The sequence below is a fragment of the Scophthalmus maximus genome, chromosome 19 (genome assembly GCF_022379125.1).
Source record: "Scophthalmus maximus strain ysfricsl-2021 chromosome 19, ASM2237912v1, whole genome shotgun sequence".
In the NCBI taxonomy this organism is placed as follows: domain Eukaryota; kingdom Metazoa; phylum Chordata; class Actinopteri; order Pleuronectiformes; family Scophthalmidae; genus Scophthalmus; species Scophthalmus maximus.
In genome coordinates, this window is record NC_061533.1 from 15,965,343 (window position 1) to 15,983,427 (window position 18,085).

Sequence of the window (18,085 nt, forward strand, 5' to 3'; positions counted from 1 at the left end):
CGACATTATTATGAGGATAAAGACAGTTGAAAGAAAAGGACACTTCTGCAGGAGGAAAGGAGGGAAAAGAAGATGTACAGTACAGAAGAGAGATCTGTGTAGTCAACAAAGACACTAACAAAAGTTGGGCTTAACAATAGTTAAAGATAATGTATAATGCTCATATTCAGGTTCATACTTTAAATTTGGTTGACCACTTAAAAAAGTTTCACGTGCTCTAATGTTCAGAGAAGGCATCAGTGTACTTCATACTGCCCATTCTCCTGCAGCTCCAGTTCTTTTCACCCCTTGTATAAAACGCCTGGATTTCTTTTAGCCCCTCCTCCCGGTAAAACCCAGTCTGCTCTGATTGGCCAGCTGGCCCAGTCTGTTGTGATTAGTCAACTGATTTCAAAATGTGTAGGAAATGTCACGTCTCTTCACTGGAAAAGTCCAACTGTGACATCACAGTGGGAGAGAATCTGAACCAGTTGATCGGAGCCAGGCTGTAGGGTTGAGCCAGCTCACACAAAAAGAAAACAGGGTGGTCTTTTTCACAGTTTGTGGGTTGGCAGTCTCCACAGATACACACATTTATGTGCACAAACAATGTGTGAATACTTAACAATTAAGTATATTGTCTTATATTAAAAGACAATGCATGTATATATTTTGTAATGATTTTTCAGGATATTTGAACTCTGATACTCTGAATAATTACATTCAGTAGATCAAAAAAAAAAGATCAAACAAAAAATTTGCTTGTGAATTTGTCAGATTAATATCATCAAGTTTGCTGCATGTGCACTGCAGTCTGTTAACTAATGACAGGAAGCATGCAACCTCCCTGGGGTGCTTCTGAGTGTCAGGGGTTTGAAGGGGTCATCTAGCCTTGCTGTCGCCCTGAGGTCAGTGCTATACTCCACTCCGACAGGGAATCCCCACTGGCTCTAATCGTGGTTCCCCATGGAAGTAGAAGCCCATTTGAAAAGCCGCATGATGAACCAGGCTACGATGCAAAGCTCACTGACTTTCTCCATCTCTTGCTCATCTGCTTCTCCCGCCCCCGTTTCTCTCCTCCCCATTAGACAATCCATGCGTGGGCACTCCTGTCGCGTGTCTCCCCAGCTATCGTACTCTGACGCGAGGCTAAGAATAACCATAAAAGAGAGGGAAAAAGGCTAGTGCACCACTGGGAAACTACAATCAGCAGTGCACATGCAACAAACTTGATGATATTAATGTCACAAATTCACAAGCAATTTTTTGTTTGATCTTTTTTAATAAGGGGTTGTGGCATAAGAGCAACTCCCACCAGAGAAGAGTAGGGTAGAGTAGAAAAAGAAAGAGAGAAAGACGACCAACAAGGAGACCCCCTCATCAAAATGCACACTTCCTTCATTAGGTTACCATTAAGTTACCTGCTACATTGTTTCACTCTAGAATAATGTCTGACTGACGTCAAACATAAAATGACCCAATAGGTCTTGTTTATTTAGCAAGCGTGACCTATTTTGGTGACTTTGAAGTCCCTGCAGTCATAAGGGTGGAGGTGTGCCATATATGTTTGTGTATGATGGTGCTTTAAAGATAAGGTTTCTATGTTGTAGGCTAAAATAGCACAGACTACTTGGTTGAGGAATGCCGATAGAAGCCAAGATCGGATAAAACTTTATTATTCCCACGCTGGGGAAATACAGCAGCAGCAAGAGTCAAGGCAACAAGGGAAGAGGTAGCAAATATTACAAAATGTACAAAAAGACTACAAAAAGCTATATACCTTTTAAACAGAGTGCAAAGTATTGTCCTTGTGGAAGAAGGCTACACCGCGCAGTGGTTTGGATTGAATGCAGTGATTGGTTTCAAAGTAAAAAATAAGTAATAAATAAAAATGCATATAACAGAGGAAAATGATGCTGCAGCACTGTTCTTCCATTCTTGAGTGACAGCCGTGCACTGAGGCTACGGGTTAATAATGGTGAGTATAATTACACTGTGGTCCACGTAGTCTCACCGTATTATTGCAATTACCTTGTTGCTGCCTTCAGAGACTGCGATGAATAATCTTTTTCTATGCATGAGGAACTAGAGAAGGGTGAATACAAGAAACGTCTACCAATGAGCTTGAATTAGTAGCTCAGCAGACATTTGTCTCTTATATTATCAACTTAATTTAAACAGAAACATAAAAGGCAACAAAAAAAGGAGGAAAATGTTCTTAAAATAACACAAGGACTGACTCAGACAGCTGTATTTTAGTATTGGAAGCCCACTGACACAAGGGTATTATCATAACTGTGTTAAGTGAACTGAAAAGTAACTTAAGAACTCATGAATATATGATTACAGATATCAACATTTTAACAGTATATGGAGAGCATAGTGTGGACTACAGTGGAGGAGTCAACCCCAGCACAACTTTTGCTTCACAGCAGCTGATGTCATCCAGGCAAAACGGGGAAACGAGGGGAAAAAAGAAATTGAGGCAATCCTCCGGGCAAAGAGAAAACAGAAATAAATCGAAAAACCAAAATGTAATCTGTTAGAAAGCAAGCAGGTGCAGCAGCTCATCAAATATCTGAAGAAAAACTAATTTGAACATTCAGGGAGCGACCGAGTTGAAGTCGTGTGTTTGGATGAGATGAACCTATCAGAGCGTGTAAGTCACTGTGTGTGGATACAACAGACGCAAGTGGACAACAACTGCAGGGGTCTCTGACCGTGTGACACTGAGCCCTTTTGTCTATGAAAAATGATTAACAGACAGTGACAGAGACACAGAGTGCAACACAATGTCAGGTTGGGTCCCATCATAACACCCCGCAATTAGGAAGGAGACGGAAATGGACAGATGCACTGTGCCCACAGAAAATGCCAGGTCACGTGTTTGTTGCTTCCCGAATCTTCAACGTGATGTCTTCTGAAATGTCAGTATTTATGGTGCGTATCCTACACAGCACCACATACCACACAAGCACATCCACACACAGATTTACACAAACATAATAGGAAGCATGGGATTTGAAAGGGATTTGCGGATAGCGCAGGCTGTTTGAGTGAGCGTCAGTAGTCGTGATGGGATCAATGAAATCTTTGCTGAGACAAGCAACCTGATATAATAGGCCGACATGCTGCCGAGCTGCAACTCTACAGAAAGGACAGGGCAAGCAGGTAAAGACTGAGGTTGCATGTCCAGACTCACTTATGAAAGTGATATTTGTACTGCTGTATGGAGGCAGCTGCTCCTGAGCTGAGGGAACAGGATGAGCAGCTTGAGTCATAAATATTGGCACCAGGATTTATAACCATGGTTATAACCACAGGAGTCTCTAACAAAAAACAGATTGATTTTTTCTGCCGTCTTCCACATCATAAACGTTGAAGACATTCAAATTATAAAATGCTAACATATTACTGTGAATTGGGGGGTTGAACAGACGTGCGACATTTTTCGAATTGTCTACTGCTTTACAGTGACGCTTTTATTTTGAAATCGACTAGTCCCTCATCACTTTACACTTTACACCAAATTCAGGGGCCGCCTCCTTACAGGAGGTAACAGTTGAAGACCGCAGAAAAATAAAGTCATGCACATTCATCTGAAAAGCCATCCACTAATCCCAGCAGAGGAACCATCCAAATCCTCTCAACAGCAGTCAATTAGCGACTCCGCCAATACCCTGCTGCTACGGAGGCTGCAAACCACCAATTAGCAGGTGAATGTTACTGTCAAATATAGTCTATGCTTCAGATAATCCCTGAGAACAAAAAAAAGAGAGTCGCCTAGAGCTAAACGGCCTGCTACAAGATGAGGGAGAGACACCCGCAGCAACAAGTGGATCCTCTGAAAATAGTCGGCCAACTTAATTGATCTAACAGCATCTTCTATTGCTATTCTGTGAGCAGCTACGGTAAACGTAGTCATTCATTCTCATCCGAGAGGAAAAAATGTAAACGAGCAGGATTTTGACAAATCTCCACGTATTTTGTTTCCCAATTATCCTAGTTGTTGTTGCATATATTGTTAAAGATGAATGCAACCTGTTTCTGTTCCACTAAATTACCATATGAGCCCTGTGTTGTCAGCATCTGCATTACGTTTTGTGAATACAGATTGTTGCAAAGATCTCCATTCTGCGGGTTTTTTATTCATCACAACATCCGCGATTCATCCACTAGGAAATACTACAACAAATGAAAAGCAACGCTTTTTTTAAGGGAACCAATGAGAAAATGATATCACTCTACTTGGGTCAAATGTCTATTGTTCTCCTTCAAAATTCCCAGTGACAAAAAGTTTGAACACAAACATAAGTGGCTGATGCTGGACATCAGCCAATGAGGATCCCAACAGCAATAACATAAAGACACAGATTTTTCAATAACCATCTCACTGGTGCACCTTTTGGAATAGACTGGGCACAGCAGACTTAAGAAGGAGACGCGCTCTCCAAGGACACATTCCACACACACTTTCACAATGAAAGAAATGGAGAAGAGAAGAGAGAAAGGAAAGGCAGCCAATATCCATCCCACTCCAGCTGACAGAACTAAACACAAGCTACCACAACCCACTTTTTAGGCCATTTTCACCTAGTCAGCAATAAACAATCTGGAAGAAGGAGACCTTCCAGAGCAACAGACAGCGTGTGTTTGTCAGTGTGTATTTGGCCAAGAATTTCTCCGCAGTGTGAGTGTCGGGGTGTGACACACAAATACACAAAAACAGCCAACTCCCTTCAAGTAAAGTACACAGCTCTATGTTTTCAGGCGACACAACGATGTAATGAACCCAACTGGGACATGCAACAACAGTTGGGTTCATCATTTTTTTGTGTCCTCTGGAAACAGTGTCCATCGTCACCCCTGCTCCTTGCAGGGGATTTCTCTATTTGTTTGTGTTGTGCGTATTTGAAGCCCGTGCGTTGTTGTCAAATTGGTGAAGAGGTTTTTCTTAAAGGAGACATAGTATGTTTATATGCAAGTTCATCATTTTGATTGGGTTATTGCTTGAAAAGTATTATCATTGTTTTCTCCTGGACTTTGGGCTTTTACTTTTCTGGCCTATCACATGCACAAAACACCTGTATTAGACACAATAGGAAAGGGAAAAACTGAAAAGGCACAATATGTCTCCTTTAATTGGCTTTTGTTTTTGTTAATTTGTATGCAAGTTGAAGTGCGTTAAGCTCTCTTGGCCACCACAGAAACATGTAAAAGTTTCTATTTATAGAATCACAAATAACATTTAGCACTTTGCGTGTGTGTGTAAATACAGAAAGAAAGTGTCTCCACTACTCCACGTGGCACTGAGCCAGTGAGATTCAACTACCACAGCACTTAACATTTACATGAAATATTCCCTGGAGAACCACAGTGGAGAGAGTGCTCTGGGTATGTGGATACGAGCCTTCAGCATCACACAGAAAACCCTTCAGACTGAATCCCAACTGAATCCATTCAAATGTGAATCAATACCAATTCTCTTTTCCATTAACTACACACTACTTTAATGGGACAAAAAGGGTCCTTCATTGTAGTGTGTGTGTGTGTGTGTGTGTGTGTGCACGCTCTTTCTGTTCCTCCATGTTTGCGTCGGTGAAGAAGCAGTGTTATCAGGTGAATCACAGTGACGCGAGCTGACCCTTCGTCCATAAATGAGAGAGATGATGTATTGTGCTTCTGAAAAGAGTAAATATTCAACAGGATATTCCACACCGGCAGACTGCATCCAGACACAGAGCAAACCATCTGATGCTCACAGTCCAGGAGGGAGGTCGCAAGACGGCTGAGCTGCACATTATGAGGATACACAGTTCAGAGCCTCAGTTCAGCTCTGAGACATGTCACGAAGCCATGAAAAGCACTTAGTAAAGTTCCACTGTGTTTCCACACACACACACACACACACACACACACACACACACACACACACACACACACACACACACACACACACACACACACACACACACACACACACACACACACACACACACACACACACACACACACACGGAACAGAGTAAGAGTTTAAGTACAAAGCGAAATTACAAGTAGCAGAAAACTTTGGTTTGATGTTGAGGTCATGGATTTTATATTTTTTACATTACAAATGTAATGAATAAATTCATGACCCTTTTACCACAACTGTTTGTTATAAAGTCAGCATCTTGCTCCTGACTCTCCAGTTCTTAGCCACAGTACCAAACCCAGAAAAGTGGATTGTCTGGCAGCTCCTACTGCAATGTTTCAATTTTTCAAGCACTAATATTAGGCTCCTGAGGCTCTTCACCAGGGACACACTCACAGCACATGCATGACCTTTGATCTTTGAGCATGAGACAAGAAACATTTAGAAAGCTTGAATTATATTTTCAATATTTTATAAATGAAGCTCATGCAGCAGGAAAACGTCAGGTCCCTTGTTCTCTTCTGTTAATATGTCAGCCAAGAGAGAAAATACTTTTCTGTCTTTCATCAGCACTTCAAACATCCGTCACCCACAGGTAATGGCGATGCCTCATGGTGTTGGGGAAAATTTGACTTTATGATTCGCTTTGCCATCTTTAGAAAGAGCACTGGAGACTGATCTTGGCTGCTGCATGAAACAAGTGAAAAATGGCCTATGGGGAGAGTTTTATAAAAGTTCACATTTCACAACAAAACTGTTTAGAAAACTTAGCCTTCAACCAGAGTCATATATTTCTCAACCTGTATTATATATCTTGACAGTAGCGTTATGCAGGAGGAAGGCCGTATTTAGCCCTGTGGGGAGCCAGACTCTCCTTTCTCACAGCGCTGGCAGGTCATTTCCAGGCTCCACACCTCCCTTCCTCCATAATAATAACTTGTTCCTGCTTCGCCCATTAACACGGAGATCACGAAAGTTCTCCTTCTGTAAGTAGAGATGCCACTTCCTGCTTCCCAAAATTGAAAAAGAAAACACTATTCATCTGCCACTTCTACAACATGAAATCCTCTCAGACCATCCATTTTTCTGTCCAAGAATTGTGTCTAGCGTTTTATTTATGGTTCTTTGATGCCATGCTGTAGGGTGAAAAATGTTGCAGTCAATAACATGATGTTGTAAAATGCTGGGTGATTCTTTAATTTTCTTTTGAGTGTCGTATAAAGGCTCATTTGCATCACCACAGAAAGCACACTGTGATCTATTATGTATTAAAATTGTATTATAAATGGCAATTTGGCAGAAAAATTACCATATTTCTAGTATTTTTATGGAGGTTTTTTCACACAAGGCATGAAGAATTTATTTATATTTTAGCCAGTTGCAATGTGACTGACACCCAGATATCTACTGTATGGAAAACTTCCACTACACCCATCCCAAAATCCCAAGGAACTAAATGAATTCAGACCAGTTGCATTTACTTAAAGCTAAATGGTGAGTGGACTGTGTTTACATTGCACTTGTCTAGTCTTATTTAGCACTCAACTGGTATACAGTACAAGTCACATTCATACAGTCATTCATTCATTCATACAACGCTTCTATACGCAGCAGCGCTTTTTTCTATCACCCTTCCACACACACGGCACAGCCATCAAACCATCGGCACTCTGGTTAGTGGACTCGCGGATTCAGAGTGCCCCGGGTTAAGTGCAAAAGGAGTAAAAACTCTTTTGTTCCCTGTGCAATAAATCTGCTTAATTTGCAGATGTAATTTGTTTTTGTACATTTTTTTAGTCTTTGTAGTGTTCTGTGATATGTACAGGAGATATTTATGTGCTGTTGTTCTTGTTTTCCTGTAACTTGTGTTGGTTTTTATTCTGTGCTCCTGACTGCAAGACAAGTTTCCCATTTGGGATGAATAAAGTACTGAACTAAACTGATTAGTTCAAACACTGTTTCTCCTCAGGGCTGTGAGGAGCAAGGCACACACAATGATAGAAAGTGTGCACAAACGGAGCGAGGCAATCAGAGCTGGCAGACTTCACCCCCGTCCATGTAATGTTGTTGCATTTAGCATTTTGCAGATATGACGTCATTATCAAGATCACTATCATATCATATTATTATATTAACACTTTGGGCTATTGAATGGGGACCTCTTAGAAAAACACACTCACATCAAAATCACATTGGCTACGCAGTTTCCCAAGTTACGGTCATTGGTACGAAAATTGGTACTGTGACGTTGACCAATGACCTTAAATGGTCAAATGTTGAATATGACCTCCAGATTGGCTTCAGTTTTGATATATTTGGTCAAGTGGTTGATGGGTCACCTGTAAATACATTTGTGCATGAAAGGTCAAATTTGATGAAAATTCTTGAAGACATCATGGGTCAAATTGGATGTGACCTTCCCTAAAGGCCTTTCAGAAAGCTCTCCAACATCGTATCCATGTAAACTCATATATAAAGTTTCAACATTTGTTCACGAGTTATAGTCTAATATTGTAGAAATCCACTTATACAGAAACAGACATACACACAGAAAAGCCCAAAACAATACCTCACTCACTATTACTCAATCTGACCATGTACTTTCACGGTAATTGTCTGTAATGGTCTCAGGCCGGTGCTATTAAGCACCACCGTGAAAACTCCAATTCCTTCATTCCTTCTGCTATCGGGCTACTAAATGCTGATAGTGATAATACAATTTGTAAAAAATGTATTGCCCTTCTGGTATTAATCAACTTCTGAATCTGAATAATGTGCTGATATTTCATACAGCTGATCTGAAAAAAACGTATGGATGAAAAAAAGCCATGACCATAGCAGTTTAGAAGTTATTTCACCACCAGCTGTACATTAAACAAACCACATTAAGTGCCTCTCAAATTTAATGAGGCTCTTTAATATAACTAATATTGATCCATATTGAGAGCTGTGTAAATCAGATGACATTTGAGGTGGTTCCTCACAGTTCTAAATGATCATTCATATCAGCAAACAAATGCACAATACATGTAATACAAGTTTAATAATAATCTAACCCATGAATTAAACACAAAGTGGTGCCGATAAGCATTCAGATCTCCGTTCAAAACCTGCGTGGTGGTTTTAATCATCAGCTAACAGTCTTAAAGCAGCAGTTAGGAACCAGTGTCATATTCAAGAATACAGTACAATTCTCCCACTTCACCCACTTTGTTTATAGAGACTTTGAAGCATGTGATGGATTCCTTTAAGACACGCTGATGGGACAATCCTCAGGGTTTAAAAGAAAAATCTGTGTAATTTCGCAATTTATAAAACTTGCAAATATCATTTTAATTATTGTCCTGTTTAAAGTCTTGGCAAATATATGAATGTGTGGCAGTAAAGGATTTATTAATCATAAAAGAAAACTGAAAAGGAAATGATACTTCATCCTGACACATGTCGTCTGGAGAGGTTAGAACAATTGGCACATACTACTGAAGATTTGTTCCTTGAGGCCATGAGGTGCTAGATATATTAAATGCTAGCTAAGAGTTGCTAAGCAACCACAATAAGTAAATAAATGAATAACAACCAAAATTTGACATCTGTTAGAGGTAGAACATATCCCCCTTGGTAGTGTATAAGACGGCCGGTCAACCGACGGCCGGTTGGGTGAAATTATTTGCTGAGCACTGAATGGCAAACGACATGGGGCAAAGCTGAAAATGAATTTTACGACTTGGGGCAAAAACTGGCTTAAATCGTATAGTGCCGTTAATGACATTCATGACATTGTTGCTGTGAAGATGTAAAATTGATTTGAACTGCAACTACTAAAATATCAACTTTCTTTTGTAACTTGTTTCAAGATATAAACAAAAGAGAAAGCAGCATGTGCTCAATCCATTGCTCCCGCAATGTCATTAGCCTGGACCTGACAAATTTGTCGATAAAAGGGGACAGGATGGAGAAGACAAGCATTTTCAAAACACATGGAAAAGGTTGCCAGATTTAAATTTTGCAAACTGCAGCTTGTTCACTGAGGCTTGCAAGTGAACAAAAGATATGTGTCTACAGCGGCGAGCACTGAAAACTGTCAAGTAACAAAAGGGGACAGTGATGGTTTGTTCAGATTGACACTGATCTTTACTTAATTTTTAAAAAAAAGAGAGAGAGACTTTATCTGGCTGATTGTGTTTAATATTTAAAGAACCTGTGCATCTTTGGTTGAATGGAAAATAGGGTTAAATAGAAAAAAAGTGAGTGTAACATAAAGATAGGCCGAGCTGCTCCCAGTAAGTTATATTTCACATGGCTCGCACAGTGATCGCATTATTTATCCTTATGTTTTCATTTTCAGCGTGTACCGTTAATGCATTCATCTATTAAAATATTATTTCAAGGTTTTGGGGGGAAAAAAGAATGTAAGCTCAGCCCCATACACAAATGCATTCACACATTTTGTATATGCATATAGAAAAAGCACAATGACCAAATACTCCTTTGGGAATAAGTGCTTTACAATTCATACTGTACCCTTTGCCTCTGTAATATCCACTGACTAACACAGCACAGGCACATGGACACACACGCAGCACACACGGGTTCTTGAGGTCTGTAGATGTTTCCTATCGAAATATGTCTTTCATGTACTCGGTCTAAATATAGGATGTATGGGGGAGGCAAGTAGTGGAGAAGAAGAAATTCAGGCTGAGGTTGTTTCTTCCTTCTCCGGGGAGGTTGAATCAACATTAACAGGGACATACAGTATAATCACCTCGGATAAGGAGGTTATGTTTTCGCTCGTGTTTCTTGTTTTATTTGTTGGGAGCATTACGCAAAAACTGCCGCACCGATTTCCACCAAACTCGGTGTAAGGATGTACACGGGGCCGGTGAAGAACCCCTTTCAATTTTGGTGTGGATATGGATAAAGGATTTTGTTTTACACTTTCTTTAACATTGCAACATAGGGCTTTTTTTTTTTTAGATAATAGTGCACAGATTAAGATTTTCCTTTATGACAAATAATTCATTACGATTGTCAGAGCACTCCCAGTCTTCTTTTCTATCTATACTGTAAGAACGAAACAATCGTATGTAGGATTGTTCGGCCTTGGCAGAGGTATGCACTCTACTGAGTGCCATTCTACTTCTTAATTCTTTTTAAAAGTTTGGAAGAATGATGAGCTCGAGAAGGTAAACACCACAATAAAAAATATCGCCTACTCATGATTTGCCTATCGAATTCAGTTAGCTTACATAAAACTCTATTAGTCGTCCCCCACTTAAAAAACCCCCGACATAGATGAAATAATTAAATAAAGTAGGGACATAATTGTTGTGTTGTGAGTCATATTTCCATTCAGCGGGTCACATATGGAAAGGTGTTAGTCAGCATCTCTGTAAAGTCTGTCAATGTCAAGTGAATTATCCCCTCTCTTTCTCCACTGCCTCTTATATTCTGAATCATCTTCTCTCCCACAGTGAGACCACATGATGGAATCACAATCACAAAATCACTTCTACACTGCAAGCTCTGGAACTAATATTATATCAATTTAGATATTAAGCACTACACTATATTTCCGTGCATAACTGACGATGCCCATATTTCTTCCTCATCACACCATGGCAGTAAGAAAACCTTGAAAAATGTTTTCCATTACACTTTCCCAGTCAACTAAGCTGCCCCATTAAATATCACCATGTCAGGGCCACAACTGAGCCTCTCCTCTCCAGAGTATAATGTGTAACGTGACAAGATACAGAGCCAGTGCAGTGACCAAGCAGGTAGAGCGCCAAAAGCCACTCAGCTAGATAATGAGCTCTCTTTGGTTTGTGCTATTCTTAATAACAGTCTAGAGGTGAGGAAGCTTCTCTACCCGCTCTTATAGCTGCTGTCTGACTGGGATAATGGATCTCTTGATGCAGGAGGTATAATGTCATACCGATAACAGCTGAAACACTTAAGCTGGGCATACACTCTTTTAGAAAGGCTGTTGTTGAATGACAACTCACACTGTCCGAGTATATCGTCTGCGATGTGAAGCCAAAGCTCATGATTTATGTGCTCACACTGTAAGGTCCGATCGCCAGTCACGACTTGACTGCTCACGCCGTACATGTGAAATGCCCGTCGGGCGTCGGCCCCGTGCGAAAAGCTCCTCCGAGGCAGAGAAGTTTGTTTGCCATAGAAGAAGAATGCTGCTGATAGACTACAGTAGCCTAAGAAACTTTTTTCACTCCCTCTTTTTCTCGCTTGCAGTTTGAGGATTCGACTTGTGGTTCTGCCGACCGAAATTTCTGAACATCCGACGGCCGGTTGGGTGAAATTATTTGCTGAGCACTGAATGGCAAACGACATGGGGCAAAAGTGGAAATGAATTTTACGACTTGGGGCAAAAACTGGCTTAAATCGTATAGTGCCGTTAATGACATTCATGACATTGTTGCTGTGAAGATGTACAAATTGATTTGAACTGCAACTACTAAAATATCAACTTTCTTTCGTAACTTCTTTCAAGATATAAACAAAAGAGAAAGCAGCATGTGCTCAAGCCATTGCTCCCGCAATGTCATTAGCCTGGACCTGACAAATTTGTCGATAAAAGGGGACAGGATGGAGAAGACAAGCATTTTCAAAACACATGGAAAAGATTGCCAGATTTAAATTTTGCAAACTGCAGCTTGTTCACTGAGGCTTGCAAGTGAACAAAAGAAATGTGTCTACAGCGGCGAGCACTGAAAACTGTCAAGTAACAAAAGGGGACAGTGATGGTTTGTTCAGATTGACACTGATCTTTACTTAATTTTTAAAAAAAGAGAGAGAGTCTTTATCTGGCTGATTGTGTTTAACGTTTAAAGAACCTGTGCATCTTTGGTTGAATGGAAAAAAGGGTTACATAGAAAAACTTATTTTCCTCTTTGGAGTACAACTTATAATAATAATAAGTTTATTTCTATAGCGCTCCACGACCACAAGCAATAGCTCTTTTTACATCAGTGAAACAAAAGATCTAGTCCCCGGGAGATGAATGAACACCCACAGGGCTCTTAATTGAATAATGTCCCTTCTGCAATCGTCATTTAACAACCAAACATTAATCCTTAACAATCCTGCGGATGTCATCACAGGAACAAGCAGCAAGCATTAACCTGGCAGACGTGAGCGTCACTGGGAGCACAGTGAGTGATGCGATAAGGAGAGTATGGCTTTAAATGACTAAAGTAGAAGTAGAAGGGGGGTCGTGTACTCTCTTGATTCTTGCACTTAATTTCGTCACGGTTGAATGCACTGTAAGTTGTTCAGGACAAGAGCGTCAGCTAAATGAATGAAATGTAATCTGCTTGTACATGCTTGAGAGTTTGTGCACAGACGCTGAGGACAGAAGTCTCTGAGATGATTTGTTTTCCTTGTACAAAATAGCAGGAGTGCCTCATCCATTGCTGTTCGAGCAAGCCAGGTATAACCAGAGCTCTCTATGCCATCTCCAACACTGTACAAAATAGAAAAATTATAGAGAAGAATTTAGAAAATATTTAAGATGTGACACTGTTTCCATGTCTCACACTTGGCAAATTCTCTGACTGCTGACAGTAAATGCAATTATGTGTGTGTGTGTGTGTGTGTGTGTGTATGTATGTGTGTGTGTGTGTGTGACGCTATGTTTCATAACTGTCGTGGAATTTCGTCTGTCCTCCCCTGAGAAACCGTTAAGACGAGTCTTCTCAGGCACCAAGCGAGGTCAACCTGTGGCACAACAATCATCAAGCAGCTGAAGTCTCTCTCAAGGTGTCATAGTCGCGGGGAGATGACGACTTTACCCTGAACTAAATACACAACAGAGACCGGGAACAGGCAGATTGTCTTGGGACGCCATACACTTACCACCTTGTTGATCTGTGTAAACGAACCAGAAATCTCCTTGATATATATTGAGCTCTTATAATAAATACTTCTGCTCAAGACATCCACAGTTTCCATCTCCCTGAATCAGCTTCGACTCCTTCAATTATTCCTTTTCAATATCCACACACAGGTTTGGGATGCCACTTCATGAAAATATTTGTGTAAGGTGGCATAGCTCTATGTATTAGGCTTCAGAAGCTATCATTTTCAGCATAACTGTATGGGTGTATATCATTGAGAACAGATGTTGAGATGATATTTTCTTAGTCCCACAACTGGGAAATTTGCCATATGAAAGTTGCAAAACAATTGGATGGTGACGTAAATGCAAATTCCCTTTCCAGTGGGGTTTGTTTTGAATTGGACATTTTGCATATGCTTCTATTTCACCTCTACTAAAAGATCTCATTATATGAATCAATATTGAAGATATATTTTTAAAAATTCAAACAATTTTCAAGCCAAGCCTTAATGGATATATATGCTCAACCTGCTCAGCATCCTCCGCCTCATCATCTCTCTTAATGTTACCCCAGCTGCTCCTGTGTGTGACTCTAATCTCCCCCAGAACCGTAACCCACTTTCCATTCTTCCTGCCAGCTGTGTCAAGACCCTCCTTCCTGGTTGGACCAGATGTCAGGGCTGAGCTGTGTGGCTTGGCATACTTTGGGTTTTGGTGAACTGGGCGGTCAGTTGATTAAACACTGGGACATATACGATAGGAGAGCAGAAGAGATGACAGCCTCTTTCATTGTAAATCCCCTGATGAGCAAGATTAAGTTGACAGTCTGTTAGTATGTATCTATCTATCTATCTATCTATCTATCTATATATATATATATATATATATATATATATATATATATATATATATAGTGTGTATGTGTGTGCGTGTGTGTGTGTGTGTTAACACACTAGTTTATTTGCTATGAAGTATATTGATTTACTGCTGTCATGACCTTAAATCAAATACTGTTTTATGTTTTTATGTTCTCAATGCTGATTCTTCTGGCATCAGGCAACAGAGATCTGTGAATCAGTCGGCCACTCTGAGGATTGGGATTGCTCTCGTAAATCAGTTTAATTCAGTTAAAAACGTGTAGTTTATCAAGATCTTTTGAAGAATGGATGCTGAGGCAGTGGATGCTGAGGAAGTGCACAATTGGAAGATTCAGTTACTGTACATATTTTTTTTCCATTATATGGACTTGGTTTTCTTGTGTTGTGGATAATGTTATGCAAGGCCGTTTAAAGGACCAGTGTGTAAGATTTAGTGGCCAGCTGGATACCACTCTCCTCATCCCTTTCTTGTGGGACAACCTGCGGAGGTCTTCAGGCAACGCAAAAATGTGAAAGGCCCTCTCTAAAGACAGCATTTGCTTTGTCGGTTCTGGGCTACTGTCGAAACAACATGGCAGGCTCCGTGGAAGAGGATCTGCTCCCTATGCAGACATGAGGGGCAGATATTTCCAGGAAGTGAAGCTATGTGGTGAGACCATGGACTGTATATAAAGATGGACATTGTGCCTTCCCTTCCTCCCATTGTACAAAATATACAGTAATTTGGAGCCAGAGTCTGAGCAATAGTGATCAGGCTGTAGAGTCGTGGCATCGAGGTCGCGCCCGCACACTCACTCGGTCTCAGCTGATGCTTCACCCCAGAAAATTAACACTTGAACATACATCGGTGAGATATGAACGACCTAAAATGAGAGAAGCCATCTTTGAGAAAAAACGTATTTAACGTGTACTTGTCCCATATCCACTAACGCGGAGGAGGCGGGGTTTATGACCTATATAGTAGCCAGCCACCAGGGGGCGATCAAGATGATTTGGCTTCACTTTTGCGGAGCTGTCATGTCGTCCATCTTTATATGTGGTCTACGGGTGAGCATATCCGTTTGTTCTGGTCACATATATATGTTTACATTACAGTTTTACAATTCCTCGTCACTGACCCACCTGACGACTGAGATAAACAGTACATTTTGACCAGCTGTAGGCAGCTCTTTGATATTTCACAATGTTTATGTAGAGATGCCTCGCTGTACCTCCCAGCACTCACAGAAAGCGAAGGGACATTTTCATAATGACAACATAAACTGTGTAAGCTGTGAACTAAAAGCGCTGAAGGTGTTAATACCACATCCTGATGAAACTGCATTTGCAACACATTCTGCTGACAAGTATGTCTTAATCAGAGGTGTGACAAACAACGTTCACAGCCACGTTGACAAGGACATAAGAGACATGAGTTTGCCCGGGATTCAGCACAAGTTAATCTTAGGGAAACAGCTCGCTTGTCTGCTGCATCTGACAACTGAAAAATGCCGCAACTCGTCATAAATAATGAAAGGCAAAGATCTTCCAATGAGATGGAAAGACAGAGGCGGAGGAGGTGAAATAAGAGCAGATGGGTGCAGAGTGATCCAGGAAATGTATTGAGCATTCAGGAGGGGAAGAGAAAGAATGGCAGCTTGAAAGAGAAATAAGAGGTGTGAAGGTGTGAAAGAGGGGAACAGGACAGAATTGTGGAAGGTGGAAAATGAAGGGCTTTTGGTAAGATTTAGAGATATGGTATTGGAAAAATGGACAAAGACTGACTCAGCGAGACTGAAAAACAGGAAGCATCTTTCACACAGCAAATATACTGGCAGACTGATTTTGGAGGGATCGTCAAGTGTTGCTAACGTCGCAGACAGACAAGCTGGTGGCCCCGCGGTCGAGCCAACCTGTCAAACCAAGCAGAGGAGAGACAGTGCCACTCTGAGATCACGCTGACACAACTCGCAGAGCCTCTCTCAACAGAGGGGAGCACATTCGTCGTCAGACATGTTGATCAAGGCTTCCGTTTGCTGCCTCAGCAACTTCCCAGCAGAACAGAACCAGCCAAGAAATATTGCTGATGCATCACCATCCCACAACCAACCACCGCCCTGTACGTACACACAGTGTTTAGATATCCAGGCATCAAAAGATAGAAGGGTTACTTAATTGATTAAAATCGTATATGTTGAATGCATACTCAATATGTGGATTCTAAAAGTAGCAATGCCATTCATGTGAATAATGCTTTGGTCATATGACTGAAGCATTATTCACAAACACTGTTGATCATATTGAATTCATAATAATGAATCAAATCTTTTGTTTTATCACCACCCTACTACTGCTGCAACAGGAACAAGTTGTGCACACGTAAACCGACATTCAGCATTAAACACTAATATGACTAGACTTAGGTAATATGGAGGTTTACATATTATTGCAACGTAAAGATCGTATAGTAATTAGAAATCGTTACAAAAACTAATAGCATAAGAAGCCAATGACTGGGTGTGTACTGAGAACCACTAAGAGTAAACAGCATTCATTTGCCAACTATTGCCTTCCAAAGCAGCTTGGTTCGATGAAAATGAACCTTTGTTATATCACAATATTCTTCCCTACTGCTAACCACTGCACCAGGAAAGAGGGTTCCTGGTTCAAACCTGCCAGCCCATGTGGAGTTTGCACATTCTCCTGCGTCAGTTTTCCTCCCACAGTCCAAAGACATGCTTGAAATTGCCCGCGAGTGTGAATGTGACGTCGGATGGTTGTATGTACCCCACCACTCGCCCAGTGTCAGCTGGGATTGGCTCCGGCTCCACTGCGACCCTCAAAGGATTAAGCAGTATAGCTAAGGGATGGATGGAAGTGTGAATATAAAAAGGCTATTATCTCATTTTAAATGCACTCCAGTGTGCTGCTGCTCCCTTATGAAACATTTAAAATCTTATTATACTGAACAAAAGCTTGCAGCGCCAGTCGTGGCTTTAGCATTTTTTTGTCTTTTCGTATGCTTGCACCTTTTCGCATAATGCGACAGAAGGGATATTCTGTCCATCATTTTTGTCATTCCTTTCTCTTTGAGGTATTTCCACCCTTTCTCACATTGTCGTGATCCCCCTCTTGCCCTGGAAAGGCCCATTTTTTAAATTACATCCATGGCATTATATTGACAGTGTGTGACAAGGCATGGCGTCTCCCTCGCAACACTCGCCCCTCACCGTCTGAGTCGTGATGCTCGAGTAAAGATCTGGTCCGAGCAGCATCTTTTCTTTTTTTTTGATATTACTCTGCATTGCATAAACACAGCATCTACTTGGATCATTCAGTGTTTTGTGATAATCACGGTATTATGAAATAAAAGCAATGTGCATCAGAAACCGTGGGAGCCGCTGCATTAAGGACGGAAAACAGTGCTTGGAGCTCTATCTCTCGTATGTGATCCAGAATCAACTGCTCTGTCAAAGG

General features: G+C 40.9%; 1 protein-coding gene across 11 annotated transcripts in view; it reads right to left on the minus strand.

Moving 5' to 3' along the window:
* mctp1a (multiple C2 domains, transmembrane 1a) overlaps nucleotides 1-18,085 on the minus strand; it is a 127,425-nt gene that overhangs the window by 82,299 nt on the left and 27,041 nt on the right. Inside the window, exon 1 of one of the 11 annotated variants that reach the window (XM_035640202.2) lies at nucleotides 1,760-1,778. The exons of the other annotated variants lie outside the window; for them this stretch is intronic. The gene's annotated coding sequence lies outside the window, so the exon portion shown is untranslated. Of the gene's footprint in view, nucleotides 1-1,759; nucleotides 1,779-18,085 lie in introns of those variants that run through there. 11 annotated transcript variants of the gene reach the window in all.